Raw genomic sequence first — 23921 nt, forward strand, 5'->3', positions numbered from 1 at the left:
ATAGATAAGGGGCCTCCAGATGACACAGCCAGACAGTGGAGCACAACCCAACACTCAGGAGGGAGAAGCAGGAAAAACAAGAGCTCAGGGCCAACCTCGAGGCAAACTTCGAGGACAGCCAGGGCTGTAGGAGACCTTATCTCGAGCTAAAATTAAATAAACTGTAAGCCTGATGTGGTGGCTCATGCCTGTAACCCCAGCACTTAGGGAGAGGTATGGGATGGCTATAATGGCATCAGCCAGGTTCACATAATGAGTTCTTGGCTGAGAACTCCAGCTGTAGCCAAGATGAGGAATCAACCAAAATTTCCATTAACGATGGATGAATACAGCTATGTGGTGGTGGCACACACCTTTAATCCCAACACTCAGGAGGTAGAGATGGATCTCTGTGAGTTCCAGGCCAGCCTGGTCTCCAGGACAGATAGCCAGTGCTGTTACAAAGAGATGCTCTGTCTTGACAAACAAAAAACCAAAAAGGATGAATAAAGAAAATGGGAGGGGGCAGATTTCAGCCTTTTTTTGTTTTGTTTTTGATTTTGTTTTTCAAGACAGTCCAGGCTGTCTGGAATTCACTCTGTAGACCAGGCTGTCCTCAAACTTACTGAGATCCACCTGCCTCTGTCTCCCAAGTGCTGGGATTAAAGGTGTGTACCACCATCATCTAGCTAGGATTCAGCTTTTAAAAGAGGAATTTCTGTGATTTGTGATAACACAAATGGGGAACACTGCTAAGTGGAATAAGCCAGGCACTGGAAGACCCGTACTTCATGGATCCTGCTCACATGTAAGGACTGAAATCTTGAAGTCATAAGAATAGAGAGAATGACACTTGCCAAAGGCTGGGGCTGGAGGGAAGTTGTTGGTCAAAGATGAGACGGTTTTAGACAGACAGAAGATATGAATTTTGAGATCAAACGCACAGTGAGGAGACCACTGTACATCTTAAAATAACTAAACAAGTACATACCATGTGTCTCACTACAAAAAGGGTAAGCATGGAGAGCACCTTCATCAGTGAAAAGCACATACTTTTCTTGCAGTGGACCTAAAAATGGTTCCTAGCATCCACTTGAACTCCAGCTCCAGGTGAGTCTATGTTCCCTTCTTCAGGCTCCTGCACTCAGCAACACACACACACACACACACACACACACACACACACACACACACACACACGAGTAAAATAAGAAAAATAAGAAGCTGGCCTTCTGGCCTTTAATCCCAGCAGCACTCAGGAGGCAGAGGAAGGCAGATTTCTGAGTTTGAGGACAGCCTGGTCTAAAAAGCGAGTTCCAGGAAACCCTGTCTTCAAAAACCAAAAACAGAAGAAAAAAAAAACTTCAGTAAGTGGTTACTTGGGCAGTATCCGTTGCTTGTAGTGATGAGTTAATAAAACATTTTGTACCTCATGTACTTGGACCAATTTCTCTTCTCCCCCTCTCCCAGTCTTTCCCTAGCCTCAACTCAACCTTCATGTCCTATATACATATATAATTTTATGTCTCTATAAAATCTGGGACCCGCCGGGCAGTGTTGGCGCATGCCTTTAATCCCAGCACTCGGGAGGAAGAGCCAAGTGGATCTCTGTGAGTTCGAGGCCAGCCTGGTCTACAGAGTGAGGTCCAGGAAAGGCACAAAGCTACACAGAGAAACCCTGTCTCAAAAAGCAAAAAAAAAAAAAAAAAAAAAAAACAGATCAAAGACTTACATGTAAAACCAAAAATCACCACTGTGAATCTCTCTCTCTCTCTCCTCCCTCTCTCTCTCTCTCTCTCTCTCTCTCTCTCTCTCTCTCTCTCTCTCTATATATATATATATATATATATATATATATATATATATATATATATATAACAACAACAAAAATGGACCATTGATATTACAGCAAACTAAAATATTCCTGACAGTGACATCAACATTCCGAGTACAGACAACCTCAGAGGGTAGGAAATACAATGTACTCACACAACCAACAATCGATTGCTTTCCAAAATATATAAAGAACTCAGGCACTTCAATAGCAAAAACAAATAAGAAATATAATTTGAAACCAGGCAAATGCCCTAGATAAACATTTCTTAAGAGGATATACAAATGGTCAACAAGTATATGAGAAAAACACTCAGTGTCATTAACCAGGGAAGTAAACATCAAAACCACTATGAGATATGAGTCCTACTCAGAATGACTGTTATCCAAAAGACAAAGATTGGACCAGATGTGATGGAGAATGCCTTTGATCCCAGAGGCAGAGACAGGCCAATCTCTATGAGTTCAAAGCCAGCCTGGTCTACATAGCAAGTTCCAGGACAGCCAGAGCTATATAATTTGACCCTATCGTAAATAAATAAATAAATAATAAAAAATTAAAAAAAAATCAAACCAAAACCAAAAGACAAAAATTAGCAAATACTGGCAAGGACATGGAGAAGGGGAATCTCACTCTGCTGGTGGAAACGTAACCCACACAGCCATGATAGAAAACAATAAGGAGCTTCTTCACAGAACAGAGTTACCACTACATGATCCAGCAACCCCACCAGTGGCTACTTATACAGAGGAATTGCAATCTGTGCATCAATGACGCCTGAACCCCATGTATGTTACAGTAACATAAAGACTCGATCCAAGTGTCCACCAGCTCATGAACGGATGAAAATGTATGTTATATACACAATGGGATACTGTTTTGCTACAGTGGGATGATGTTCTGGTAACTTGGGGTGGGATTGTGGGATATTATTGAGTGAAATAAATCAGCCTAAAAAGAAAAAATACTGTGTATTTTCACTTACATGCAGAAAGTTGATTTCAAAAAGTAGAGTAGTGGTTATCAAAGCCTGGGAAGGAAGGAGATGGAGAGAGGATGTTCAGAGGATAAGGAATATGCTTGGACTAGAAGAGTGTGTGTGTGTGTGTGTACATACTCATGTGTGTGTGTGTACATACTCATGTGTGTGTGTACATACTCATGTGTATGTGTGTGTGTACATACTCATGTGTGTGTGTACATACTCATGTGTGTGTGTACATACTCATGTGTGTGTGTGTACATACTCGTGTGTGTGTGTACATACTCATGTGTATGTGTGTGTGTACATACTCATGTGTGTGTGTACATACTCATGTGTATGTGTGTGTGTACATACTCATATGTGTGTGTGTACATACTCATGTGTGTGTGTACATACTCATGTGTATGTGTGTGTGTACATACTCATATGTGTGTGTGTACATACTCATGTGTATGTGTGTGTGTACATACTCATGTGTGTGTGTACATACTCATGTGTGTGTGTACATACTCATGTGTATGTGTGTGTGTACATACTCATGTGTGTGTGTACATACTCATGTATGTGTGTGTACATACTCATGTGTGTGTGTACATACTCATGTATGTGTGTGTGTGTACATACTCATGTGTATGTGTGTGTGTGTACATACTCATGTGTATGTGTGTGTGTGTGTACATACTCATGTGTGTGTACATACTCATGTATGTGTGTGTGTGTACATACTCATGTGTATGTGTGTGTGTGTGTACATACTCATGTGTGTGTGTGTGTACATACTCATGTGTATGTGTGTGTGTGTGTGTACATACTCATGTGTGTGTGTGTGTGTGTGTGTGTGTACATACTCATGTGTATGTGTGTTTGTGGGGTCCCTATAAGCGTCACAGACAGTAGGGAAATGATCTAGGTCATATAAGAAAGAAAACTCAGCCGGGCGGTGGTGGGGCACGCCTTTAATCCCAGCACTTGGGAGGCAGAGGCAGGCGGATCTCTTTTGAGTTTGAAGAGTTTGAGGCTAGCCTGGGCTACAGAGCAAGTTCCAGGATAGCCAGGGCTACACAGAGAAACCCTGTCTAGAAAAAAACAAACCAAACAAAAAAAGGAAAACTCAGTTCAGCCAGACTTAGTTTGTGCTGGTTCAAACTTGGGGAGTCTGACTCCGGGCCAGTTTATTTTAGACATATTTAAGTAAAATTTAATTTTTGAAAAAAAATTCCTGATAACAATCATCTCAATCCCATGTGCACAACTTCAAAACTCTCTTGCAGCAGGCGTGGTGGTGCACGCCTTTAATCCCAGCACTCGGGAGGCAGAGGCAGGTAGATCTTTGTGAGTTTGAGGCCAGGCTGGGCTACAGAGTGAGTTCCAGGACAGGCTCCAAAGCTACACAGAGAAACCCTGCCTCAAGAAACAAAACAAACAAACAAAAACTCTTTGGCAAAGTATGTGTGACCTCTACCATGGAGATGGGTTCTATAGCTTAAGGGCCCAGATCTGGTGAGGTCTCTGAGATAGCACAGATATCAGCAGGCTATAAGGTACACTTGATAATCTCCCCTAAGGATGGGTTCTGTTGAAGCAAAGATAAAGGTATAGGTCTAGGGAGGGAGAGTTTGGGATAAACATGCTAAGGGATTTAGGTGAGCTGGCCCTATAGATAGCGAAGGTCACCAGGCAATTAACATCCACTCCCAGCCTTCTGGGTGGAACTCAGGTATTCATTCCCTGCATTAAGGAGACACCCATCATGATTAGCATCCCTGTTTTCCTCAGTGTTTAGCTGTGAGCACTCATGCCTTTTTTTTTGGGAGGGGGGTGAGACAGGGTTTCTCTGTGTAGCTTTGCGCCTTTCCTAGAACTCACTTGGTAGCCCAGGCTGGCCTCGAACTCACAGAGATAGATCCGCCTGGCTCTGCCTCCCGAGTGCTGGCACTCGCCTTCCACATATGCTCATGTATGTGTGTACACGTATGCTAGCACTGGGGTTACAGACATATTCCATTGAAACTTGACTTGTACATGGGTGTTGGGGATCTGAACTCAGTTCCTCATGTGTGTGTAGCCAGAGATTTACTCACAGAGCCCTCTCCCCAGCCCAGGACCATAACTTCTGACATCCTCTAGCACAAAAGGGTGACTGTGGTTGGCAACTCTTTATTTCAAACTGCCTAACAGAGGCTTCAGGGTGTAGCTCGGTGATAAACCATACACTGAGGCTCTGGGTTCTATCCCCAGCACCCAGGTCCCAAAGGAAAGAGATAGAGGAAAAAGGAAGAGGAAGTCCTAACAGAAGGAAATGGCATGTGTCTGAGGTGACAGATGTCACCCCAATCTAATCATTGCACATAGAATATATGCATTGAAATGTCACACTGTACCCCAGATAGAAGTATAATTACTATGTGTCAATTAAAGTTTTTTAAATATAAGCCAGGCAGTGGTGACACGCGCCTTTAATCCCAGCACTTGGGAGGCAGAGGCAGGCCGATCTCTGAGTTCAAGGCCAATCTGATCCTCAGAGTGAGAGACAGTCAGGGCTGCACAAAGAAATCCTGTCTCGAAAAACAAAAGCAAACAAACAAAAACAACCACAAAACCCCCAACTTTTAAAAGTTTATTGTTTATTTATTTTTGTTATTACATGTGTGAGAGATTGTGGGTATATGTGTGAAAACCATAGACAACTTTCAGGAGTTGGAATTCTCACTCCACTGGATTCCGGGGATGGAGTTCAGGCCCTCAAGCTTGCATCGGAAGCACGCTCACTGGGCCATCTCTCAGGCTCTCATTTTTTTTGTTTTGTGTTGGTTTTGAGACAGGGTCTCTCTATAAAGCCTTGACTGTCCTGGACTAGGATTTACCCATAGTGAACGTGAGGGTGGTGTCAGACAAGTACACTCTCAGGAGACTGAGGCAGGAAGGTCATGATTTTGAGACCAGCCTAGACTGCATAGGGAGACTTATCACAGAAACAAGTGATTATCCACGTTGTGGTGTATGAGGAATATTATTCATTTTAAATACAGTCCAGTAGTCTGTTCCACACTATACCCATTCTGCCATTCTGTGGATCCTGCTGTTTGAATCATTCCTTCTCTCTGTGTGTCTCAGTTCTCTCTCTCTCTCTCTCTCTCTCTCTCTCTCACACACACACACACACACACACACACACACACACACACACACACATACGCATGGTGCTAGCATCAACATTCTTTTCACACCTTCAAGTGTACACATGCAAGATTTGGGCACTGTTATGACTTGAATACAAAGTCTTCCTTCTAAGGCTCTTGTGTGGAAGGTTTGGCCCCCAGCTGCCAGTGTTGTGGAGTAGTGATTAAGTCATGAGGCTCTGACCTAACCCACAAATTAATCTATCCATGGATTCCTATCTTGATGGCCTTATTGGGAAGTGGTGGGAAATGGAGCTAGTTGGAGTAAGTAAGTCACTGAGGGGGTGGCTTCCTGTCTGGTTGTCTGTGTTTCCTGTCCTCCATGAAGAGAGCAGCTTTGCCCATCCAACTCCTTCCGTGATGTTGTGCTTCACCAGACCCTAGAAACAAAGTAGTCAAGTGACCGTGGCCATGAACAAAAATAAATCTTTTGGGGCTGGAGAGATGGCTCAGTGGTTAAGAGCACTGGCTGTTCTCCCAGACGACCTGGGTTCAATTCCCGGTACCTACATGGCAGCTTGCAACTGTATGTAGCTCTACCTCCAGGGTATTGGACCCCCTCACACAGACACACACACAGGCAAAACACCAGTGCACATACAAAATAAAAATAAGGGTTGGAGAGATGGCTCGGTGGTTAAGAGCACTTATGTCATGAGTTCAGTTCCTAGCAACCACATGGTGGCTCACAACCACCTGTAATGAGATCTGGTGCCCTCTTCTGGCCTGCAGGGACACATGCTGTATACATAATAAATAAATCTTAAAAAATAAAAAAGTAAAAAATAAAAAGAGGGTTGGGGATTTAGCTCAGTGATAGAGCGCTTACCTAGCAAGTGCAAGGCCCTGGGTTCGATCCTCAGCTCCAAAGAAAGAAAAAATAAAAATAAAAATAAAAATAAATAAGGTATCCAAAATAAATCTTTCCTCTTAGTTGTTTTTCTCAGATATTTTGTCAGAATGGCAGAAAAGCCAGGTATCATAAGTATACACTTGAGTGTCTGGATATGCCATCCTAATAATGCAGGATAAAGGCTAACTTGTTTCCACACGGTGATGGTTTAATTTTCACACCCACCATTGATACATAAGAGGACTCACTGACTAGCACTGTCTTCCGAACACAGTGTCATCTGGGCACCATGGTGCATGCCTTTAATCCCAGCACTTGGGAAGCAGAGGCAGGCGGATCTCTGAGTCCGAGGCCAGCCTGGTCTACAGAGTGAGTTCCAGGACACTCAGGGCTACAGAGAGACCCTGTCTCAAAATAAAATAAAATAAATGATAAACATAAATGCAGGTGAATGTGGTGGCATGGGTCTGTAACTCCAGCACTCCTATAGACAGAAGATAAGCCAGAAGAATTGGGAGCTCACAGCGGGGCTAGCCTGGAGTATGCACCTCAGGAAGCTCACAGGGGGGCTAGCCTGGAGTACACATCTCAGCAGAAGCTACCAGAGACTCAAAAAGAAGGTGGGACAACTCGATGTCTCAGCGGGCATGGGCTTGCTGCCAAGCCTGACACGTTGAATTTTATTCTTGGGGCTCACATGTAAGGAAAGTGTTCTCTGGCCTCCACACACAGGCTGCGGGATTAGACACCTGCACACACACACACACACACACACACACACACTAACACGAACATATACACACAGGCACACTAATAAACACTTAAAAAGACTTATGTTGGGATGGTAGAGATTGCTCAGTGGCTATCAAGGACCAGGCAGGCTCAGTTCTTGGCACAGCACCTATCTGGCAAGTCACAGCTGTCTGTAACTCTCATTTCAGGGGATCTGAAACTCTTCTGACCTGAGGGCACTACGTGCACATGGTGCGTTTACATACACACAAACAAAACACCCATACACATCAATCTTAAAAAAAAAAACAAAAAACATGCTGATTTGCTGAAATCTGCACAGCTTTGGGATTGACTTGCCTGGGCCTCAGGGAACGAAGAAATAAGAGCCACACAGAAAAGCTGGAGATGGGTGGTCCTGCTGAGATTCTGCGAGGAGGAGGCACGGGCAGGGGGAAACTCAGCCCCTTTATTATATACAGCCAAAGGAGGAGGTGAGCTAGCAAATCTCGGTAGGGGGTCTCTGCAGGGGATGCTGTTATCAGAAGGAGCCCTTGTGGCCGATAATTTCTGCATGTACTGTTTTTAGCTAGAGGCCAACCATTCATTACCATCCCACTCCCACCGATCCTGGGGAAAGCCTTTCCATTCCCATGAACCTGAGGCGTTGGTATCCTTACATGGTGATCCTCATTCATACACGGGGAGCATTTGCTCCCCACACTGATTATAACCATCAATACAGAAAACAAGATATTTTGAAACTTGCCCCAGGGGCTGGAGAAATGACTCAGTGGTTAAGAGCACTTGGCTGCTCCTCCAAAGGACCCAGGTTCCGTTCTCAGCATCCACATGGCACTCACAAGCGGCTCCTACTCCAATCCCAGGGGATCTGAAGCCCTCTTCTGGCCTCCACGGGTATTGCATCAACATGTTGCACAGACATACATTTAGGCAGACACTAATATGCATAAAATAAAAATAAATAAAATCTAAAAAAATAATAAAACGATAAAAAAAAAATTCCCCTGGGTGTCAATCCCTCAAAGCAATCACTCTCAGCTAGAAATATTATTCTCATTCTAGGAATTTTCTCTACAGATTTATTTTCTGTATAAGGAGAGTTATGGAGTGTTTTATAATGCACCAAATGAAGTAGCACCTTGCAGTCAGTACATTGTGGTTGACTAGCAAACTTGATATTTGGTTCACATTTGCTGTTCCATCTGTGACTTGGACTGAGCCCTTAGAAGGTTCAGTAGCCAAATGTCTTCAGTCTCATTTCTGACATCTTAGTCACTAAAGAACATTTTTAATACTTCAGAGTAAGATGTTATCATACTGCTTATCTAAAACCTGCTAATTGTATGTACAAAGCAATGAGGAAGAATTTTCAAATATGGATTTAATCTTTTTTTTTTTAAAGATAGTTGTCATGTAGCCTAGTTTGTTCTTGAACTCAGTATGTGGCCGAGGATGACCCTGAATTCTTCCCATCCTCCTTCCAGGTTCTGAGACTAGAAACTTGTGCCTCTGTGGCCAGCCTTCAAATACTTAAAAATAAAAACAGATAAAAATTTACCACATTTTTTCCTTGTACTGGAGATGAAATCAGGAGCTTGAATATGCTTGAGAAGAACTAAATACCAGCAATTAAAAATGATTTGTTATTCTTGTGTGTGTGTGTCACAGTACCATATGAAGGGCGGAACACAGCCTTGTGGAGTTGGTCCTCTCCTTCCACCTTCGGGCAAAACCTGGGTATTGAATTTTTTTTTAAGATTTATTTATTATGTATACAGTGTTCTGTCTGCATCAGATCTCATTACAGATGGTTGTGAGCCACCATGTGGGTGCTGGGAATTGAACTCAGGACCTCAAGAAGAGCAGCCAGTGCTCTTAACCTCTGAGCCATCTCTCCAACCCCTGTATATTGTTTTAGAACCAAGAAATGTTTGCAAGAACTTGAATAATGCAAATCAAATCAGTAGAGTTATTATATATCATAATCCCATTTGCCAAATAATTGTTTGACTAATACTATTCATAAAATTAATAAAACAATCTCAGTAGTTATATTGGTTCTGTTTACTATACCTAGAAAAATAAAAATATAACCTGCACACAAAGGAGAAGGTATTTACACTGTAATCAGTAAAGGCTTAATAATTAGCACATACAAATAGCAGCCATAAAACAGTAAGAAAGGGCTGGGCAGTGGTGGTGCACACCTTTAATCCCAGCACTCGGGAGGCAGAGCCAGGCGGATCTCTGTGAGTTGAGGCCAGCCTCGTCTACAGAGTGAGTTCCAGGACAGGCACCAAAATTACACAGAGAAACCCTGTCTCAAAAAAAAAAAAAAAAAAAAAAAAAAAGAACAAAAAACAAACAAACAAACAAAACCCAGTAAGAAAAGGACAACTACTTCAGTAAACACTCTCAGAAAAAGAACCATTTATAGTTGATGAATGAAAATGTTCAATTGTATTAATTAATATCAGAGAAATGTAAATGAGGACTAGAGTGAAATACCACATACATTCCCTCAATTATAACCATGACACCCTATGCATGTATGTATTTATTTATTTTGAGACAGGGTCTCTCTACATAGCCCTGGCTATCCTGGAACTCCCTCTGTAGAGCAGGCTGGCCTCTGACCCCTATAGATGTACCTGCCTCTGCTGGGATTAAAGGCTGGCTATATTTTATTTTATTTGTTTGTTTGTTTGTTTTTGGTTTTTCGAAACAGGGTTTCTCTGTGTAGTTTTGCGCCTTTCCTGGAACTCACTCTGTAGACCAGGTTGGCCTTGAACTCACAGAGATCCTCCTGCCTCTGCCTCCCTAGTGCTGGGATTAAAGGCGTGTGGCACCACCGCCTGGCTACTTTCTTTACGTTGGTTCTGGGGACAGAGCTTGGTTTAACCAGCTTGTGCAGCAAATGCTTCCCCCCACGGAGCCGTCTCGCTGGCCTCAGCATGTCTTTTAATTCCAGTTTAGTTAAGAGGCTCTCCACACTTGCTGTATTGGTAATTGCTTATTTAACAACGCACTTGACGGGTTTCGTGGCTCTCTGCTCTTTAGTCCTACTCTGACTTCCTCCGTTTCCAGCGACTTTTCTCATTTTCTTTTCTATTTATTTATTCATTTATTTGAGACAAGGTCTCACTACGTAGCCCTGGCTAGTCTGGATCCCCTCTGCAGACTCACAGAGCTCCAAAAGCCTCTGCTTCCCAAGTGCTAGGACTAAAGGTGTGCGCCCCCAGGCCCAACCCTTCAGCTGTTTTAGGAAGGACTTATTGGGCAGCTAGGCTGATAGTCTCCATCTGCCCACACTGTCACTTTCTACCTTCTCCTATCCTGCTCTGCGCCCCGCCCCCTGCCGCCATTATGCTCCCATCCTGCTTCGTAACTGCAGCCAGCCAGGTCTGGCTTCGGCTTCTCTCATCCGACGTCAATCCAAACCCAGTCCCGCTAACTAAGATGCTGACCAGCCACCTCCGAGGTGTGTCCCCGTCCCGCTCCAGCAGAAAGCCACGTGTGTCCAGTTTTAGTTAACTAAAGGTCTGCCCCGAGTAGCCTTTGGCCTTTTTGCTGATAAACTTTGATCTACTATACAAACTCATTCCTCCCCAATCAGTGGTTGAAGACAGAAAACCTCAAACAAAAAACTAGAGTGCGCTTGACCCTTGTCTGTTTGTTTTGGGTCACAGCACTGGGGTCAAATCCAGGGCTTTGCATGAGAGGCAAGAACTCTACCTCTGAGCCTCATACTGCGTAAAGGGGCTCAGCAGATAAAGATGCTTGCTGCCAATCCCAGTCACTTGAATTTGATCCTTGGAACTCACATGGAGAAAGGAGAGAACTGGCTCCCACGGGTATCTTCTGGCCTGCACACACACACACACACACACACACACACACACACACACACACACACACTCTCTCTCTCTCTCTCTCTCTCTCTCTCTCTCTCTCTCTCTCTCTCTCTCTCTCTCCAACCAAGTAAACAGATATAAACAGATAAACTCCAGTATGGTGTACGTCTTCAGTTCCAGCACTCAGGAGCCAGAGGCAGGAAGGTCTTTGAGTCTGAGGCTAGCCTGGCCTACATAGTGTGTTCCAGAACATCCAAGGCTACACAGAGACCCTGTCTATAAACAAATAAATAAATTTAATAAATTTTTAAATTAAAAAAGAGGAAATGAGAGCCAGAAAGATGGCTTAGTGGGCAGACGCATTTCTGTGGAGCCTGACAACCTGAGTTCAATACACGATCCCTACAGGGGAGAATTAGCTCCTACAAGTTGACCTCTGACCTCCATGAATGCACCCCTATACAAAAATAAATAATATAATTTTTAATTAAAAGCATATAATTATTGTTATACTTGACCTTTGGCTAAACCTCAGCAAGCAAAATTCAGAATATGTCCCAATGGTGGTGATTGCTCTTTAAAGATTTATTTCATTTTATGTGTGTGTGTGGGGGTGTGTGTGTGTGTGGTATAAGTGTGTGATGTATAGATCAGATAACAACGTGTGGAAGTCAGTTCTTCCATTCTGCCCTGTGAGTTCCTGGGTCAGGTTGATGGCATGCACCCTTACCTGGTGAGCCATCTTCCTGGCACCCATTTGCATTTTAAATTATATATATATATATATATATATATATATATATATATATATATATATATATATATATATATCACTAATCAGTATATAAGATCTTTGATTCTATAACATTTTCCATTTAAATTTTTTTGAGGTTTATTTATTTTTATTTTATGTGTGCCTATTCTTATGAAGGCCAGAAGGAGTTAGATCCCCTGGAACTGGAGTTACAGACAGTTGCTAGCCACCAGGATGGTGCTGGGAATCAAACCTGATCCTCTGGAAGAGCAGCCAATGTTCTTAACCACTGAGCCATCTTTCCAGCCCTTGATTTAAAAAAAAAAAAAAAATTTTTTTTTTTTTTGGTTTTTCAAGACAGGATTTCTCTGTAGCTTTTGGAGCCTGTCCTGGACTAGCTCTGTAGACCAGGCTGGCCTCAAACTCACAGAGATCCACCTGCCTCTGCCTCCCGAGTGCTGGGATTACAGGAGTGCACCACCACCGCCCAGCTTGATTTAAAAAATTTAAAAAGGAAAAATTGCCTAATTGACTTCAATGGCCAACTTAACCCAGCCCAGAGTCATCTAAGAGGAAATTCTAAGGTATTACCTAGATCAGATTGGCTTGTGGGGACTGTCTTGCTTACTAGTAGATGCAGTAGGGTCCAGCCCACTGTGGTGACACCATTCCTGGGTCCTGGGCTGATAAGAAAGCTTGTGGGTGGTTGAGCTTGCCAACAGCATTCCTTCCTGGTTACTCTTCAAGTTCCCTTTTGAATTTCCGCCCTGACTTCCTTCAGTGACAGACTGTGATCCAGAAATATAAGCCAAATAAACTCTTTCCTCTTCTAAGTTGCTTTCAGTGAGAGTGTTTTTTTATCTCAACCACAAAAAGGAAACCAGAACAATGTCAAGTAAACATCGGAAGAAGACAGGGCTGTAACTGCCGTAAATAAAGATCTAACTCAGTCTGGATAATTGGCAGCTGTCACTGACGTGCATCACCCTGAATAATTGCCAGCTGTATGATTCTTTTAAACATTTTATTAGGGTATAATTTAAATACAATAAAACATACAAATCGGGGGCTTGAGAGATGGCTCAGAGGTCAAGAGCACCGACTGCTCTTCCTGAGTTCAATTCCCAGCAACCACATGGTGGCTCACAACCATCTACAATGAGATCTGGTGTCCTCTTCTGGTGTGCAGTCATACATGCTGTATACATAATAAATGAATCTTTAAAAAATTTAAAAAAAACAAACAAACAAATCAATTAGTTTCATTTGTCTTCATGTCTCCATCACCTGGATCCAGACTGGGACAATCAGCATTCTAGCAGGCTCTCTCCTTTCCTCTGCCATTTACAGCCACTTGATAGGTCACTTCACCTGGTGTGCCCCTGTGGACTAGTGGTGTGAATACATCACTCCACCTGGCGTGCCCCTGTGGACTAGTGGTGTGAGGTCTCAGACTATTCATGGTAATCAGCTGTGTAGTCTTTTGTGTTCACTTCTTTCTTTCTTTTCTTTTGATTTATTTTAGGTTTTTTTTTTCTTTTTCTTTCTTTTTTTTTTTGAGCTGAGGATCGAACCCAGGGCCTTGTGCTTGGTAGGCAAGCGCTCTACCACTGAGCTAAATCCCCAACTCTATTTTAGTTTTTTTAAGACAGGGTTTCTCTGTGTAGTCCTGGCTATCCCGGATCTCACTCTGTAGACCAGGCTGGCCTTGAACTCACAGATCCACCTGCCTCTGCCTCCCGAGGGCTGGGATTAGAGGCAGCTTCTTCATTTCTTTCAATCCAGAATGTGTGTTCATCCCAACAGAGAGAATAAAACCACTACCACAATTTGAGCCAAATTTGAAGTAAGCTTGATTTTTAAAAAGATTTATTTATTATGTACACAGAAGAGGTTGCCAGATCTCATTACAGATGATTGTGAGCCACCATGTGGTTGCTGGGAATTGAACTCAGGACCTCTGGGAGAGCAGTCAGTGCTCTTAACCTCTGAGCCATCTCTCCAGCCCATAAGCTTGATTTTTTATTGAGCTGCACCCATGAGCTGGCCAGCAACTGCCTCCTGATTCCTGTTAAAGAGAACAGGTCTGAATCCATTTCTTGGGATTGGTCAGTTAGATGAGTCCATCCCAAGTGTCCTCCATCCATGTGGCTAAAGATTATTCCCCGTCTTCTGTCCAGTCTATGGGCCCTGGTGGATAAAGGCAATCTTTTGCATGGCATGACAATGTCAGGGTGTTTCCTATGCTAGGGAGCCTTTTATCTCCCCGTCACCATTCATTTAGGTTCCGTTTGCATAGGTTGAAAACAATACAACAAAACTGTCAGCCACAGGACAATCATGGTGCAAATTTCAACAGCAGGAACACAAAGTTATGTTAGACAGTCAAACCTTAGAAAGTTTGTTCTTTAACGGTCTTTTTTCTGTGACTTTCCACCTTTGGGGGCTGGGCTCCTCTTTCATGGGTTTCTCAGGTTCCTTCTCGTGAGGTGTGAGTGATGAACCCAGGCAGAAATACCAGCAACTTTAACAGCAGTAGGAGTAAGGTCCTTTCCATCTAGGTTCAAGCTGGTTGGTTTTGAATACAGCATCTCTGGGCTAAAATGGGTGATCAGGTGGGTGGTACCCAACAAGCTGAGCAGCTTGGACCTGAGGTAGAATCTCATCTAATGTTAATGTCAGTCCTTTTAAGGACTCAGAGATTAGAGTGGGACAATCTGATAATAGTCCAGTATGTACCCAAGGGATCATGGGAGGTGATCACCCATAGACTATCTAATATGGGGTGAACTTTTCTAGGTAGGGGGTACATCGGACTCTAAGAAGGACATAAGGCAAGAGGTCAACCCAGTTACCACCAGTTTCAATAGCGTATTTAGTTAAAAATCTTTAAAGTTGGGGGCTGGAGAGATGGCTCAGAGGTTAAGAGCACTGACTGGTCTTTCAGAGGTCCTGAGTTCAATTCCCAGCAACCACATGGTGGCTCACAACCATCTGTAATGAGATCTGGTGCCCTCTTCTGGCTTGTAAGGACACATGCAGGCAGAACACTGTATATGTAATAAATAAATAAATCTTACAAAAAAAAAAATCTTTAAAGTTCTATTCATCCTCTCTACTTTTCCTGAGCTCTAAGGATGATACATACAATGAATTTTCCAACTTATGTTAAGAGCCTTAGAGAGAAATTAAGATAACTTGGCTGTGAGGGCTGGGCCATTGTCAGACCCTAGAGATATGGGGAGGCCAAATCTGGGAATAATTTCCATTATTAATATCTTAGCTACCACTTGGGCTGTTTCCATTTGGGATGGAAAGGCCTCTACCCAACCTGTGACAATATTGACAAAGACCAGCTGATATTTGTGGCCAAACAGTCCTGGCTTGTCCTAAGTGAAGTCCATTTCCCAAAATTCACCAGGTACTGTACCTTGACTCCATTGGCCTGGGGGAAGCATGTCCTTCTTTGTATTTACCTGGGCGCAGGTCAGACAGCAGTCTGAAATACTCTGAAGTTTCTCTCAGTGTCCAGGTAGCCAGACATAAGGGGAGATGAGCTCTGAGATCTTCTTAGGTGACAGTGCATGGCATGATGCAAGACAGTTAGCTAGTTTGGGCCCAGACCTTTGTCATGCAGATTCCTCTATCAGGTGAGATCCACCATCTGATGCAGCTCTTCTGAGCCCCTAAATCAGAATATGACTTGATCTCTTCTGGAACTCTTCTTGATCTCTTCTGTGCTCAGGAACATCTTCATCGAGGAAGAGTGGGGGCTCAGGGACAGCGGATAGGTACAGGATAGCATGGAGTTTGGGTTCCCCAAGAGCAGCCTCTTTGGCAACTTGATCTGCATGGTTGATAGCTTGTGTTTGGGGACTTTTGTCTTTTTGGTGTTCTGGCCAGTGAATAATGGCCAGTTCAGTTGGTAGCCAGATGGCCTCTAGCAACTGGACAATTTCATGTTTATTTTTAATAGTCTTTCTCTCTGAGGTGAGTAAGCCCCTTTGTTTATCTATCTGTCCATGAACATCAGCTGTGGTAAAAGCATACCTATGTAGATGCTGGCCTTTTTTTTCCTTCAGCCTATCTTAAAGCTTGTTCAGAGCAATTATTTCTGCTCTCTGGGCAGATGTGTCCCTCGACAAGGTTTGTGCCCAAATGACCTCCTTCAGGGCCTATGACCACTGGCCCCCACCCCAGAGAACACCTGGTTTCTTCTTGAATGAAGCTGCTGCCATCCATATAGAAATCTGCATCTCTGGTAGTGAGGAACATCTGTCAGGTCAAGTCATACACCTTGGATAATATCCAGCATCTCCAGGCAGTCATGGATGAGCTCCTCGGGTCGTCATCCAGCAGCAGGGTGGTGAGATTAATGGCCAAGGATTTATCCAAAGCCAGTCTGTCCTTATCTAAAAGAAGGGCTTGGTACTAGGTCAGAGGGCATTAGATCTTCACCAGCTTCCACTGTGCGTGGAGATGTTACACTTAGAATCTATCCCAACATGAGCTTTGCCAGCTTCTTCTACAAGAATTGCAGTGACTGTGATGGCTCTTAAACAAGGGAGCCATCCAGAGGCTACAGGGTCCAGTCTCTTTAAGATATAAGCTGTGGGCCTTTTCTAGGGACCCAGAGTCTGAGTCAGGATTCCCTTGGCAATGCCCTTTCATGAATGTAAAGATGAAAGGTCTTGGAGATATCAGGGAGAGTTAATGTAGGGGCCTGTACCAGGGCCTCTTTTAAGTTCTTAACAGCCTGTTCATATTCCTCAGTCTATTCCAAAGGGATGTTGCCCCAGCCACAGCAGAGTACACGGGATTGGCAATTTCAGCAAACCCAGGTATCCAAAGATGGCAATATCCAATAGCTCCCAGAAATTCCCTAACTTGTTTCCTGGTGGTTGGAGCTGGGATTTGCAGTGTGGCTGCTAAAGGGGCTTGGGATAACACCCTATCTTTCTCTCAGCCAGTCTCCCAAGTAAGTAACCTGGGGTGAGCAAATTTGAACTTTCCTTTTTGAAACTCTATAGCCTAACTGGGGTAGAATTTCCAAAAGGCCTCAGGTGGCTTTTGTGGGGGCCCCAAGACAGTTTGACCACACAGCTGCCATGACAGGCTTAGGGGCCCAGACACAGCGGCCATGACAGGCTTACTGGCAGGCAACACCCAGATCCAGGAAAAGTCATAAACTGACCCCACCCAGGGATGGGCCAGGGGTGGGGAAGTACCTGACATCCCAAACATTCCAATCCTTAGATAAGGCTAGATAAGGTGGCCAGATGTCCCTGAGCTTAGCACACACCTATTTCTCTTTTACAGATACCCCTAGACAAATGTCAATCAGGGTCCTGAACCCTAGAAATCTCCTCACCCCAACCTTTGCTATGATAAAAACCCTACCCCACCTGGGCTCTGGGCTCTCTGCTCTCACTGCTGTGTCAGACAGGTAGAGAGACCAAGCTCCGAGCTTGAAATAAAGGCTCTTTGCTTTTCCATATGAGATTTGGTCTCCGTGTAGTCTTTTGGGGTCCCTGAAATCTGGGCATAACAAGTCTCAAACAGTCCTCCTCATTCTTAGCAGTCAGTAATAAATCATCTACATTTAAAGCAAGGTTAGCTCAGGGTACTTACTGTGGAAAACACTTAAATCCTGGGTGAGTACTTCATCGAAGATGGTGGATGTTCTTGAACCCTTGAGGCAGTCTGGTCCAGGTTAGTTGTCCTGGTATCTTCAGTTCAGAGTCAGTCCATTCAAATGTGAAGGTAGCCTGACTTTATTTATTTATTTGTTTGGTTGGTTGGTTGGTTGGTTTTTTTGAGACAGGGTTTCTCTGTGTAGCTTTGGAGACTGTCCTGGAACTCGCTCTATAGCCCAGGCTGGCCTCAAACTCACAGAGATCCACCTGCCTCTGCCTCCCGAGTTCTGGGATTAAAGGCATGCACCACCACCACCCAGCAGTCTGACTTAATTTTGACAGCGGGATGGAGAAGAATGCATCTTCTCCAATGCAGTGTAAACTTTATGCTCTGGTGGTAAGAAACTAGGCAAAGTATAGAGATTTGGAACAGTTGGGTAAATGGAACCAACCCTCTTGTTCACTTCTCTCAAGTCTTGTACTTTCAGGCTTTTGGACAGGCAACAGGGGGGTATTCCAGGCCGTCTGGCAAGTAATACCTATGCCTGCTTCAAGGAGGCACCTGATATGAATCTTAATCCCTTCCTTGGCTTCTGAACTGATGGAGTACCACTTGACTCAAATGGGTATTGCCCCAGATGTTAGATGCACCATGATGAATGGTACATGTTTTTGCCAAGCCAGGAGGATTGTCCTCTGCCAAACTGTAGGAATTTCCTGGAGCAGCAACTTTTTTTCATTCTCCTTCCAGGGAATGGGCTGGATTTTGGAGGAGCAGATATTCCTCATTTATTGGGTAGGTTATAGTTAAAGTCTTAGCAGAGTCTCCCAATTGCAACCTAGGACAGTCTCCTGAAAATGATATTGTTGCCTGCAGCTTGTTCAAGAGGTCCAGCCCAGTCAAGGGTGGGGACATTCAGGAATAACAATAAAAGAATGAGTCACAGTTCCTGGTCCTAGGTTAACAGCCCAGTCAGTGGTCCATTTGTATTTTTTGACATCCCCTGTTGCCCCCTGTATTTCCATTGTTTGGTTGGTAAAGGATCCCAAGGGCTTCCCTAATACTGAATGAGTAATCCCTGTGTCCACAAGTTGGCCCCCTATGGTGAAGGTTACCATAGTCTCAGGGCCTAGTTCAAAGGAGCCTTGGCCTCACTAATCCTCCATAACTAGGTGTGGCTTGGGGGGGGGGCTACCTACATGGACATTCCTTTTTCCAATGACCCATTTCTTTGCAATAGGCACACAGATCCTTTTATAAAGGTCTCCTCTTTTTATCATGGTGTGCATGGGCAGAGTTGAGAGTGTCTGGAGCTTGTAGTGCATGCAGCCACGTTGGCACATCCCATCTTCTTTATCAGAAGATCTTCTTGGCTGTCTCTCCCATCAAACACCTTCTGGGCTATCTCTAATAGATCTGACCTGTTCTTTCCTGCAAACCCACTCATCCTTTGTATCTTTCTATGCATGTCAGGGGCCAACTGAGTAACAAAGGCCAGGTTAATCACCTGGAGATTTGCCAGGTCCTCTGGGTCTGCAGAAGTGTATAACTGGTAGGTGTCCAGGAGGCGCTCCAGGAAAGCTGAAGTCAATTTATCTGGGCCCTGTTTCCCATCTGTTACCTTAGATAGGTTAGTGGGCTTTTGGACTGTCTATTTCAACCCGTCGAGCAGAATTTGATGGTATTCACTGAGTGACCTGCTACCTCTGTCTGTGTTGTAGTTGCATTGGGGTCTCCTTGCAGAGCACAGTCTAGCCTCTGCCCTCTGGTCATCAGCCACTGAAGCTACTCCAGTGCTTTAGTTGCTCTCATGAGAGTTCATTCCCTTTCTTCAGTCGTGCAGAGGGTCCGGAGAGTCTGCTGGCAGTTGTCCCACGTGGAGAGACAACTGAAAAAGAACCAATTAGAGAAATTAAGGAATCGGAGCTAGTGCTGAAAGTGGGCTCTTCCATTTGTAGAGGTCTGTGGTGGAGAAAGGGACACACAGGTGGTGATGGTCAGAGAACAGCTGTAGGGGAGCAGGGCCGAAGGAGGTGCCCTGCCAGGACTAGAATTGGAGGAGTCGGGAGGACCATATGGGATTCCCTGGTGGGTATGGGGAGGGAAAAGACATGGGGAGAAGATAGGCAGAGGTAGGGAAAAACTAGATGGTGGGGTAGGGGTAGAGGGAGACATGGGGGCAGAGTGAGGCCTTGGCAGTGGGGACACAGGTGGCCACGGTGGAGGTTGAGATGAAGAGGGGAGAAGAGGGTAAAGATGGTTATATGAGGAAGAAAGAGTTCTTCCTCCAGTGAGTCCTGCAGAACTGTCTTCAGAGGGGGCTTGTTGGTTTCTGCTACAGGCCCTCGAAGGGTCTGTCTGCCAACAACCAGGGCTTGGCTACTTTGTCTGTTGCAGACCATACAGATCCTCATGGTGGCAGGGAGCAGGTTGGAAGTTGCTTCAGCCCCAAACAAGATTTATACAATCTGATCTGTGTGGCTGCGTTTACTGAGGGTGACATTAACCACTGCCATGGGAGGGCCAGTCTGCTAAGCCCAGATTGCAGGGACCCCCAAAAGACCACCATGGAGCCTGAATCCCATATGTAAAAGCAAAGAGCCTTTATTCAAGCTCAAACTTGGTCTCTCTGTCTGTCCGATGCAGCAGTGAGAACAGAGAGCCCTAAGGTGAGGTTTCTGTCATAGGTTGGGATAAGGGGATTTCTAGGACCCTGATTGGCTGACATTTATCTAGGGGTATCTGTAAAGGGAAATAGGAACTAGTCTCAGGGACATCTAGTGATTTTTGTCTAATCTTTTTTTTTTTTTTTTTTTTTTGGTTTTTCGAGACAGAGTTTCTCTGTGTAGCTTTGCACCTGTCCTAGAACTCACTCTGTAGCTCAGACTGGCCTTGAACTCACAGAGATCTGCCTGCCTTTGCCTCCCGAGTGCTGGGATTTAAGGTGTGCACCACCACCTGGATCTTATCTAATCTTACCTGATGGTTGGAATGTTTGGGATGTCAGGTTCTTCCCCTTTGATGTTGGCCCATCCCTGAGTGGATCTCTGGGTGGTGTCAGTTTATGACTTTTCCTGGATCTGGGTGTTGCCTGCCAGTGAGCCTGTCATGGCAGCCTGTCTGGGCTTCTAAGCCTGTCATGGTAGCTGTGTGTCAAGCTGTTTTGGGCTGCTACAAGTCAACCCCAAATGTGGGCCATTCAGTTTCAAAGACTCTTGGTGATAGGATAATCATAACCCTCCTTCCAGTGGAATAAAGTTTATCAGAATTCTTTAGAACATAGGTTAGAAGGTGGTTAGGCTTGCTAGTCTTATCACCGATATTGTTCATTAGTTTAGTAGCCCCAAGTTCAAAATAAACCAATTAATACAGAAAGTACAAAAGGCACTAGAGGACAGTAAAAGTGAAGCCAGACAAGACAGACAGACATAAAAACAGACCAAGACCTCAGGTGGGTGGTGGGACAGCTTGCTTTTTACCCCATGGAAGAATATTAGGGTCCTGTCTAACCCCCTCTACATCCCACATAGGGATCTTCCAAAACAGAACCAGACTATACCTCACCAGGAGGCCTCTATAGATGCTTGCTGCTTTTTTCAGCATGAAGTTCACCCTGATAGTCCTTGAACTGAAGCCACCCTCAAGGCACATGCCTCCTGAGTGGCCACCCAGTACTCCCTCAGCTGGAGTTCCAGAGCAAAGGTCCAGGTTTAGAATTTGGGTGGGTGGTCTAAGTCTCAATGGGGCCCCCAGAAAATGTTATTCCTAATAGCAACAATAAGACCACTACCACAATTTGAGCCAAATTTGAAGCAGACTTGATTGGGGGGGGGGGTTGGGGTGCACCCAAAAGCTGATCAGCAACTTCCTCCTAAGTCAGTTAAAGAGAACAACCCCCAAAAACATCTCTGGAGGCTCTTTTAAGTAGTAAAGTAATTTTATAGAAGAGACAATGGGGCAATAAGAAAATTTTTTAAAAAGCCCTTTTAAAAAGTCATATGGTGCTGGGCAGTGGTGGCACACACCTGTAATCCCAGCACTTGGGAGGCAGAGGCAGGTGGATCTCTGTGAGTTCGAGGCCAGCCTGGTCTACAGAGTGAGTTCCAGGACAGTCTCCAAAGGTACAGAGGAACGCTGTCTGGGGCGGGGTGGGGGGGGGAGTCATATGGTCACCATGTGATTGGGGGGGGGGGTTCAAGGAGGGTGAGGGAGGGTCAGAGTAGTCTCAAAAACAAATTAAGGTCATGGGTTGGGGAAGGTCAGGATCCAAGAAAACAGAGCAACTCAGCTCTTACAGTAAACAGAAACCTTTTTTTTTTTTTTTTTTTTTTTTTTTTTTTTCTGAGACAGGGTTTCTCTGCGTAGCTTTTTGCCTTTCCTGGAACTCACTCTGTAGCCCAGGCTGGCCTCCAACTCACAGGGATCTGCCTGCCTCTGCCTCCCAAGTGCTGGGATTAAAGGCGTGCGCCACCACCACCCAGCCAGAAACTTATTTTTAACATACAATATAATGGCTCCTGCTTTCAAAATGAGGTCAGGCAGGTTCCTCCTATGTGAAGTTTACTCCTGATTTACTGTTAACATTTTGGTTTTTTGGTTTTTTGTTTTTTTTTTTTAACCCAGAGCTGAGGACGGAACCCAGGGCCTTGTGCTTGCTAGGCAAGCGCTCTACCACTGAGCTAAATCCCCAACCTCTTGTTCTTTTTTTTCCTCTTATCTTTTTGTTTGTAGTTTTTGTTGTTGTTTTGAGGTAGAGTTTCTTGTGGCCCAGGCTGGCCTTGGCCTTGACTTCATTATGTAATTGAGGATGATCAGAAAGTGACTCTTCTGCTGCCACTCCCAGAAGCTGAGGTTCCAGGTGTTTCCCACCGTGGCTGGTTTATGAACAGCTAGATGTGACATCTTCTTTGTTAACTCCACACATGTGGGAAGAGGGGTCCTCTTTTGAGGAATTGGTCCTGTGGGCATTTCTTCATTGCTAATCATGTGAGAGGGCCCAACCCACTGTGAGCTGGTCTGTGTAAGAAAGGCAGCTGTACAGATGTGGTGGCCTACATGTTTAATCCCAGCATTCAAGAGCAGAGGCAGGTGGGTCTCTGTGGGCTTGAGGCCAGCCCCTGGTCTACATAATGTTCCAGGCCAGCTAGGGCTACATAATGGTAACTCATATCAATCCCCACAACTGCCACCATGGTGTGTGTGTGTGTGTGTGTGTGTGTGTGTGTGTGTGTGTGTGCAAACAAGCCAGAGGAAGAAAGCCAGAATGAAGTGTCCTTCATGGTTTTATTCAGTCTCTAGCCTCCAGGTTCCTACTTTGAAACCCTTTCTTTCCCCAAGCTGTTTTTGGTCCTGGTGTTTCTCACAGGAACAGAAAACCAAACTGGATAAACATTCTTCCAACAGAGCCTCACCCAGCCTGGCCTTTCCTAATGCCATGTAACACTCATCAGAGTATATTTGACCTGGGGAGACTGCCGTCCTGTGCTAGACTGCTTGCTCACCTAGTACCACAAACATAGTTTAATTAAAAATTTTGAAAGAAGACTGGAGAGATGGCTCAGGGGTTACAAGTACTAGCTGCTCTCCCAGAGGATCCGGGTTCCAATCTCAGCACCTACATGGTGGCTCAAAACCATCTGTAACACCAGTTTCAGGGGATCTGAAGTCCTCTTCTGGCCTCTTGAGGACACCAGGTATGAAAGTGGTGTACAGACATATATGCAGACAAAATACCAATACATACAAAATAAGTGTGAAATAAACAGATTAAATAAAAGTCACTGAGATGCCTCATCTGGTAAGGGCTCCTATCTCCAAGCCTGATGACTTGAGTTTGCTCCCAGGGAGTCCAAGGTGGAAAGAGAACTGAGTCATGCAAGTTGTCCTCTGAACTACACACACACACACACACACACACACACACACACACACACACGCCAAAGAAAGAAAGAAAGAAAATGTTTTTTAAAATTGCCATTCTGGGGCTGGAGAGGTGGCTCAGAGGTTAAGAGCACCAACTGCTCTTCCAGAAGTCCTGAGTTCAATTCCCAGCACCCACATGGTGGCTTACAACCGTCTGTAATGAGATCT

Source organism: Onychomys torridus, chromosome 2 (assembly GCF_903995425.1).
Source record: "Onychomys torridus chromosome 2, mOncTor1.1, whole genome shotgun sequence".
NCBI classification, from domain to species: Eukaryota; Metazoa; Chordata; class Mammalia; order Rodentia; family Cricetidae; genus Onychomys; species Onychomys torridus.